General features: G+C 39.1%; 1 pseudogene; it reads left to right on the forward strand.

Moving 5' to 3' along the window:
- Nucleotides 1-209: 209 nt before the first annotated feature.
- On the forward strand, nt 210-564 carry LOC123788711 (NADH dehydrogenase [ubiquinone] iron-sulfur protein 5 pseudogene; annotated as a pseudogene).
- Nucleotides 565-10,110: the final 9,546 nt, after the last annotated feature.

Raw genomic sequence — 10,110 nt, forward strand, 5'->3', positions numbered from 1 at the left:
TGACCCATGCTTTCATTCTGTTTATTACAGCTAAACTAGCTCAAAGAAAGAACTGTTAGATTTCCTAACCCTCACTCTTCAAGTTCTCTGCAGCCTTAAATGCAAATGAGAATGGCTATGTGTTGAAAAAGAAATTCAGACCATGAGAAGTTTCAAATACCCCTTCTGAGTACAGGTGGCCAGCGAGGGAACAGGGGCCTGATGGCAGGACGCCATGCCTTTCTTTGATGTGCAGAAAAGGCTGGGCCTTAAATTAGATCATTGGATGACAGTCCAAAGTGTTGGGCAGACTCACAAGATTCCAGGTTGATGCCATGCTTTGGAAAAAGAATGGGTAGAATGTGCACATGGAATCGTGGTATCCATTCAGAGAAGGAGTACAAGATAGAATCTGATGATTTTGTAGAATGTCTGCTTCGGCAGGAAGTGATGAAACATCTGAGCGACATCAGGAGACAGAGGGATGAACTGATAAGGGAAGGGAAGAACACAATTCCAGCTCAGCACATGGACAAGGAGGATCCTAGGCCCCGAGCAGAGCTACTGCTGATGGCTGGAGGCTGATTTCCATGTTCTCTCTTCTCCACTGGAAAGTTCATTGACTGAAAACCTCTTCGTGAACATGTCTCACAATAAAGGATTGCTCCATCCTATTTATTCTACAAATAAATTAAATAAATAAATGAATAAATAAATACAATGCCCATTCAATCTATCCATCTCTACCACCCCAAATCATAACAAGCATTGTAAAGCAAAAGATCCCAAACCCAGGACATGTTGAATAAAACTGCTGAAAAATCAATTAAAACTATGAGCGGTTAAAAAAAAGTAACACTGGGTAGGGGGTGTAGCAGGTAGCGTGTGATGGAGACTCCTCAAAATTTTTGTTCCTGCAGGAAAAAGTTAAATTGATAAATAAGAAGTTAAGATAATTTTTATTATTTATAAAGTTTTTATTTATTTTTTTTAAGAGAGAGAGAGAGCACAAGTTGGGGGGATGGCATAGCAGAGGGAGAGGGAGAGAGAGAAGCAGACTCCCCACTGAGCAAGGCTTGATCCCAGGACCCTGAGATCATGACCTGAGCAGAAGACCATGATGCTTAATCGACTGAGCCACTCAGGCGCCCCAAGAAGTTAAGATAATTTTTAAAAGACAAATTGATAAAGAACCATCTTCTATCACATTTCTTTAAGTTTGTAGAGCTGAAAATGACAATTCCAAGCCCTCCAGATAATTTGAATAAGACAAATCCCGAAGAAGTGAAATAATTTGTCCAAGGTAACACTGCAGTGTGGCTAAGTCTTAAACTCACCTCTTTGGACTCCTAGCACAGTAAATACCTTTTCCATTGACCTCTACTGACAATAAAGAAAAGGACTTTATCATGATTTTTGAGAAGAATCTTATGAAATCTCTGGTACAGTAAATCCACAATATATTTCCATATTAGTTTGCCTTGGGGCTTGGATCCTATCACCACCAACTGCCGTGTGCTTTCCAAGGGCTCCAAAAAGTCCCTTCAGAAGATGATACACTTTTGAAGATGATATCATCACCAGACAATAACAAAGACATGAGTAGATTTTCCTTACCAGAATTTTGCAACAGCCATGATTCAGTGATTAAACATGCACAAAATTCTCCAGCAGAAAATGATAACACATAATTTGTTAGTGAATGTTCCTTGAGGTGGAAGATATGGGAAATTAAAACGAGAATTCAGTTAGATATTTAAGAGAGACGGTTTGAAATAAATGATGTATTTACATTTTTGAGGAATTGTTTTTATATTTCTGTATAACACGATCAATCATGGAAAAGGACCATCATGGTGCTTGGTGAATGCAGAGCCTAAAAAAACACTTTATCGTTAAACTGGATCTGTCTTTGTTATATATCTAATTTGTCTACCTCATGGCATGGGGTGGGGTAGATGTGTGCCACTTAAACTTTGTTCTACTACTAAGCAGGAAAATTTTCGAGTAACTTAAGATGAATGATTTTTACTTCTCATTAAAAAAAGTCAATGTGGATGTTGTACTTAAAACATATATATTTTATATTTTTTAGAATCGATTTTTATTATACTTATGCTATAGACGTCCTACATTGTTCTCTGGCCCCACTTTCATTAGACAGAGAAACTACCCACTTTACTCCCCTAGAGGGTCATTTCCTAGGCTGGGAGATGCAGGATTCCAGCGATACTAAATTTCACTCAGGCACTGGTATACGTGAATTCTCCTGAAGAATATGAGCCATAACTTGTGGAGATTTAAGGGTCAAGATCAAGAATGTATCAGGTTTCCACAATAAATTCACAGCTGGAAATGAGAGATAAAGCCATGATTAGGTGCTTAGCAGAGTTTGGGATGGGAAAAAAAAGGGGGGGAAAACAAGATGAGCAGATCAAAGTAGTTGCCTCAGCTGGGAGAAGATTTGTCTGACGGTCATTTTAATGACAAGTGACTTACGATGTAGCAATAGCTAAGATTGACGTAACAATCTCTCACTACTAGGCACGGTATTTCCAAGAACTGGACAAAGTGGCTCAGATCTTGGGAATTAATGTTTTTGAATAAATCCCAAAAGTCTTCAAACGACAGTAAAGAAACTACAAGGAAGCCTGGGAAAGTAGAAAAATCTAAGAGCCCAGAAAAAGTGTCATCATTCTCAAAGTCAGCCTCTCACAGTGAGGAACCAGAGGTAAACAATGAGAACTCACATGCTAAGAAGCCCAAGCTGCTAGAGCCCCCAGCCAGCTGCTAAGCAGGCTGATCCACCCATCGCTGCCTATGAGTGTTAGGATGTTGCTTCCAAGTATTTCTATCAGCAACTTCTGAAAGTTTACTGCATCTTCCAGTGTATTCTAGACATAGCAAAGTTACTCTCATAACTTGCGTCCAAATACTATTTTTGTTTTAGGAGTAGTGTGGGCTAGTTATTTTTATACTCTGAAATTGTGCCCTAATCTGCAAGGTGGGGCCAATAGTACTTATTCTACCTGGCTGTTTGCAAGATTCATACATATATACATACCACATTCATACATAACATACATACCACTATTCTAGGGCTTGGAATAGAGTGAGTGCCCAATAAATGATAGATGCTACTGCCATTATTCTTTATCGTGGAACTGAGCGTGTCATGATCCAGCTCATTCTGTATCATAAATGCGGACTTCCTCTCTGGGATTGCTGGTAGAGGCGGCAAGGACATGGGTATAAAGCAGAGACGATCCTCCCGAGGAAGAACAGGAATCATTGGAAATCTGGGTTCATGGACGTTCACCGTCCCTATGATTTTGAACAGGCAGAGAAAATGGCTTCCAAGCTATCCAGGGAATTTAAGAAACAGTCTGGGTCTGGAAAAGAGCACTCCCAAACCTTCAAGATGTACTGTTATAATGCTTATTTATCCCGTGTTTTCTATATTCTCTACCAAGAAACTACAGGACGTAACATGTAGTAAATACTCGGGAAGTATTTGCTAAAGGGGTAGACGTTCTCAAAGAAAGTAAGCTTTGCTCACTTACAGGCAAAAAGACTGACATCTTAGTAAGGTGTTCTCTACTGTGTCTCTTCTGACGGCACCGTGTTCTCTGGGACCAACCGGACTCTTAAAATGATCCTTACCCCGTTTTGTTCTCACTATTTGAATGGTGAAGGATAGCTTGGTTTCTAAGAGCTCCCGGAGCAGCGTAGCCTGACGATGTAGCACCACCACTCAGTTGTCTCTGAACAGCATATCTTTATCAAGAGCAAGCACTCTCTCCTCACCCTCTCCTAACCCAGCATCCACTCCCTGTGTCTTTATTATCATGGAAAACAAGCAGAGCTGCGGAGTCCATATATGTATTTGAATAGCCTGCTATATCTTCCGCTTGGAAAATTCTCTCATCGGTTGGGAAAGCATCCTTTCAAATGTGTCTCAGCAATCACTTGAAATTTTGTGCAGTCCACCGTGTCCTTGGACCGTAACATTTATGTTCTTTGTGGTATTTGACTGACAACACAAGTGTGACAGGACTTGGAAAAGTTTATATTGTCATGATCAGAACTTCATTTAATACAGCCACTTACAATAAATACCGTATTTCCTTTCCTAGCCTTTGATCAAAACTACAAACTCTTATGAGGCTTGACTTTCTTCACATCTCAGTTCCTGTTTTAAGAAATCATGACATTTCATTTTTATGCTGTTGATGTAATATCAAACAAATTTATTTGTTATATTTTCTCCATGATGTTTGAATATCACTAGTGTTTAAATGTTTCCTCTGTACCACATTAAAAAATTGGCAAGGCTATGGGACTTTCATGTAATCTGTAGTCATGGTTACAGCCATGGGATGTCCCACCTATCTCTGAATAACAGCTTGATTTGTCTCTAGTTTATCATAAGAGTTGCATAATGTACTAGTAAAATCATGTCCCCAAAACACAGATGTATTCTATATAAAGATCAAAAGATTCTGGGCTAACATTAATTTTCTAAAGTCACATTTATTTCAAAGGTAAATAAATTAAAAATTAGAACAAGAAGCAAATAAAATGTATTTCTAGTCCAACACAGACAAATACTGCATGACTTCATTTGTATGTGGAATATAAAAACGTCAGACTCATAGTAAAAAAGTAGAATGGTGGTTATCAGGAGCTGGGGGTGGGGGAAATGAGATGTTGATCAAAGGGTATAAGCTTTCAGTTATGACATAAATAAGTTCTGGAGACCAAATGGGCAGCAAGGTGATTATAGTGAATAGAGCCCATATACTTGGTATTTGCTAACAGAGCATAACTCAAGTGTTCCTACCACGCACCAAAAAATGTCAATTATGTGAAGTGACGGATATGTTAATTAGCTGGATTGTTGTAACCATTTCACATTGTGTATATATATCAAAACATCACCCTGTACACATTAGATACAATTTTTGTCAACCCTGCCTTAATAAAGCTGGAATAAAAGATATATTTATTTCTGTTGGAAGTATATTTCATTCTTCATAATACCCAAATAATGAAGAATAAATTAAATAAATCCATTTTTATATTGACAAATACCATTTATATAAATTTCTACCAAAAAATAACAATATCATGTATTTCAATGATCAGGGTTCCTTTATGTAAAAATACCAGTGTTTAAGCACTAAATGAAATGGCTAATCTATCGTATTTAACTACCCATCATGATAAATATCTCTGAGACACCGCAAGAGCTCAGTAACGCACTTGCAGGCATCGGCGCCTGCAAACTCGACAGTGAGGTATCCGTTAGACGCCATAGGAGGATCCCGGCTTCCATTTCCTTCCGGTGATACCGACTCTCCCTTTTGCTCTGGGGCAAGGACGGGATGGGTTACATCTGGTAGAGATGGTGGCATGGAACTGCAGGGAAAGGAAGGAGGAAACAGGACAGGCAATCCTGAAAGCGATTTCAGACAGTTCCGGGGGCGGGGGAGGGGGGGAGGAGAGGGGGAGGGAGGGAGGGAGGAAGGAAAGAAGGAAGGAAAGAAGAAGGAAGCCGGCCGCTTGCCACAGGAAAAAAAGCTTTGCTATTGCACTTCACATAGATAAAACCAAGGTAAGAAAAAACTGTGTATTTGTTTGTTTTCGTTCCTTGGCTTTTTGATTGTTTGGATAAACTGAAGGGCACAAACCTGGGGCCCCTAAGACAATCTTTCAGTAGACCACTTTTTTTCTTTACTATAAGCGGTAGTTGATATGCGTAAAACAGGAAAAGAATGAACTATCATTTACTCCCGAGGGTGATCTACTCCGTTCTTTACTGGATGGACGTAACCAGCAGCAGCTGGGCCCTAAGAAAACTCCTGAAACCCACACTCACTCAGGACTGACTTGTGACTGAAAACAAATCATTTAAACTGATACATCGGTCATTTTAAAGATAAAATTAAGCAACATTCCTCTTATGATTTAGTTCCTCATAGCCAGTGAGAGGTTCAAATTTCTCCCAAAGATTTGGTTTTCTGTATTGCATTAAGTGGATGCTAATCTCTTTCGTAATGCCTGTAACTTTTTAAAAAATATTTATTTATTTGAGAGAGAGAGCGAGAGAGAGCACATGAGCACAAGTGGGGGGGGGGGCAGAGGAAGAGGGATGGGGAGAATCCCAAGCCAACTCCAAGCTGAGCACAGAACCCGGTGTGAGGCTTGATCCCACAACCCTGAAATGACATCCTGAGCTGAAACCGAGTCAGACACTTAACCGACTGGGTCACACAGGTGCCCCTGTAACACCTGTCATTTAAGTGCTCAACTTTATTTACCAATAAATCAGTCTACTATATCCTGTTACAAAGTATCCCTTGTCCCTCTCTTTTAAATTAAAAGGTTCATGAATGTTGGTTTGAGCACTGTTTCCATTGATGGCTTTGATAGTTATCTTCCTAAATTTTACCAATACAAGGTCATAGGTCAGATGTTGCAGCATACAAATTTATTTAATGTAAGTTTTACCTGAGAGCCTTCCTAAGAAAATGAAGACCCAAAGAGACAGTTCGACCTGAGGATTTTATTTATTTATTTGAGAGAGAGAAAGACAGCAGCAGGGAGAGGAGGCGCAGAGGGAGAAGCAGACTGCCCGCTGAGCAGGGAGCCCGACTCAGGGCTCAAACCCAGGACCCTGAGATCATGACCGGAACTGAAGGCAGACGCTTAACCAACCGAGTCACGCAGGCGATCTTCCAGCTGAGAAGCTCCTGCTAGGCTTCAGGACGTGTGCGCAGTGGTGGAGGAATCCGATAGATTAAGGCGCGACGTAATTGTAGTAAACTGGGGAAAACAGCAAGGCCGGTTTGTCAGGGGTCTTCCCAGCAACCCTTTGTTTTCAGAGATAGGGCTGCTCTTTTCCTCTGAGTGTAGGGAGGGCACCTCTCCCACAAAGCTTTCATGGCCTGTTTCAGGGAAGAAGTGTGATGGAGAGGAGGTCAGAGTGACCTTTCTGTTGCGGTTTTCTCAAAGTCCTTCACTTCTGGTACTCAGTATGCCAAGGTGTCATATTTGGGGGCAGCTTGTCCACGTGTGTATCCGTCACTATCATCCCTCCTTACCAGCACGCAGACAACTATTTTATTAAGACTTCTACAAAAATTATTTTGGCTTAACCAGTCCCCATACAAAGGAACATTTAGATTGGTGTCATTGTTTTGCAAATACCAACAATATTGCAGCACACGGCCTTGTGTCTTTAAAATAGTTGTGCAAACTGGGTGTTAACATGCAAACAATGAATCATGGAACACTACATACATTACATCAAAAACTAATGATGTACTGGATGGTGACTAACATAACATAATAGAAAATAATAAAAATAAAATAAAATAGTTGTGCAAATTCCTGGCAGGGGATTTTCTGGGCCAAATTTTATGTGCATTTTAAAAGTTGATAGATATTGCTAAATTAGTATCTAAGAACGTTGAAAAAATTTATGTTTCTACCATGACTGTATAAGAGGGTCTGTTTACCCAGACTCATCAACACTGAGTATAATCAAACTGTTTTGCCACTGCCATGAGTTAAACAACAACAACAAAATAATAATAATAATTCTGCAGTCTTTAGACATTATTCTCCATTCTATACCCCTGTATTTCTTCAGCAAATGCTAAATAACTAAAATCAATGGTCAGATGCTTGATAAGTAAATTAAAATGGCCCTAATGCTTTCCTTTACTGTTAATCTTTAAGAAAGAGGGAAAATGCCACAGGGAGGAAAAAGACCTAATTGCATTTGACGTCACCCAGGTTAGAAAATATTCGCCACATAGAATGTGGAAACAAGCTCTAAAAAGTGAGCCTCGCTTGTTCCACAAATGTACTGTAATATCCACTAGTCCAAATAAACTCTCTCTTGCAGAGCATTGACGTTTTCAGCGGCAGTAATTATCTCTGTGTATTTCATTTTCTACTTTGGGAAAAGCTTATGATGCATGCAGAGTGCACATCTGAGTTCCCCAGATGTGGTCTAAATTACTCATAGGCTAAGCCCTTTTATCTGGCTACTGCTGGGTCAATCGCCCGACATAGAAAAGAACAAAATGACACGAGTTTTCAAAGAATTTGAAATTGAATTGAGCTTACAGTCTGGTTTTGCCTTTGAAGACACTATTTAATGCAGTGAAGTTCTACTCAAAGTCTGAGATATTGTTTATTACTTTTTATTCTATATCCTAACCAAAGAAAATAAAGTAAAAAAAAAAAAATACTCTCATAGACATTAGGCCTAGCCGATCAAAGTAATTTACTCAGTCTCTATTTAAAAATTAAAAAATATTTGTGCCTATGTTACAAGAGAATAGCAACAATGAAAGAAACTTAAAAGTTCTTCGTCAAAATACAGTTATTGTTGTGGGTGGGTATTCTACTGAAGAATGCTTAAGTTTCAAGAAAACAGCAGGATTCAAATTTTGTTCAGATTTTTCAATACAGCTGATGTGTAAATAACTCTATTATTTTGGTTACATAGTGATTACATTAAGTTATTTACCAAATAACTACAAACTTGGTCATTTTTACATTCTTGATTTTTATGTGTATTATTCCAATTTTGAAAATATAAAATTTGGGGGATAGTTTGGTGAAATTCAAGAAGTTCCCACATTCTGGTGAAAGTGAAAGCAGAAACAGAGCATTCTTTTCAAAAACATGTACAATTTAACAAAATTCATTGTTAATTTGGTCAAATTATTGGTTAATTAAAGCAGAATGTGGTTTGTTTTGAAGATTCTTTTGATAAATATAACTGAGCAGTTTATCCGAGATGAAATCAATTCAAATTATGTAGATCTACAGTCTCCTTTCTATAACCAACTGAGTCATAAAGTTAATTGATGCTGCATTTTATGTAATTAAATTTTGACATTTGTCTGGTTATCAGCTCCTCCTTCCTCAGCTTGATTCCATGGTCTCATGTTTAGGCTCTCACTACTTTTCTATATATCTCTCTGATCTTTGTCTTTCTTACTAATTGTATCCTGCATACTAATGAAAGATTAATATTCTTTTTTTTAAAGACTTCATTTTTTAGAAGAGTTTTAAGTTCACGAGAAAATTAGGAAGAAGGTACACAGATTTCTCGTATGCTCCCTGCACCGTACATGCATGTTCTCCTCCATTGTCAACATCACTCACCAGATTGGTGCATTTGTCACTACCACTGACACATCATTATCCCCCAAAGCCCATAGGGTTCACTTTTGGTGCTGTGCCTTCTATGGGTTCTAACAAACATAAGAGGACATCTATCCATCCTTACCATATCCTAGAGAGTATTTACATTGCCCTAAATCCTCTGCGCTCTGCCTATTCATCCCTCCCCTCCTTCTCTACCCCTGTCAACCACTGATCTTTTTATTGCTTCCCTAGTTTTGCCTTTCGCAGAATGCCATAAAGTTGCTGTCGTCAGGACATTGCATTTTTAGAATGGCTGTTTCACTTAGTAATTTGTATTTAAGGTTTCTCCACGTCTTTTCATGGCTTCATAGTTCATTTCTTTTTAGCATTGACTGATATTCCATGGTCTGAATATTCCATTGTCTGAATAATATTCTACAATTTATCTGTTCACCTACTGGAGGGTGCTTTGTTGCTTCCAAGTTTTGGCAACTATGAATAAAACTGCTCTGAACATCTATGTGCAGGTTTTTGTGTGGTTGTGAGTTTCAACTCCTTTGGGTAATGATAAGGAGCATGGTTGCTGCATCTTATAATAAGAGAATGTTTAGTTTTGTAGGAGAGCACCCAACTGTTTTCCAAAATGGCTCTACCATTTTGCATTCACACGAGCAATGAATGAGAGTTCCTGTGGCTTCACAGCCTCATCAGCCACCAAGACCTCTGGGCCAGTGGCTGGAAAAAAAGGAAGGAAGGAAGGAAGGAAGGAAGGAAGGAAGGAAGGAAGGAAGGAAGGGAGAAAGGAAGGAAGGAAGGAAGGAAGGAAGGAAGGAAGGAAGGAAGGAAGGAAGGAAGGGAGGAAAGGAAGGAGGAAGGGAGGGAATGTATCTAAGGGATATATGAGAGGTTAAGCTGGAAGTGTTTTAGGTTAAGAAGAAGAAGGAGAAGGCAGGGGAGGAG

The sequence above is a fragment of the Ursus americanus genome, chromosome 3 (assembly GCF_024610735.1).
Source record: "Ursus americanus isolate L20-20 chromosome 3, mUrsAme1.1.p, whole genome shotgun sequence".
Classification (NCBI taxonomy): domain Eukaryota; kingdom Metazoa; phylum Chordata; class Mammalia; order Carnivora; family Ursidae; genus Ursus; species Ursus americanus.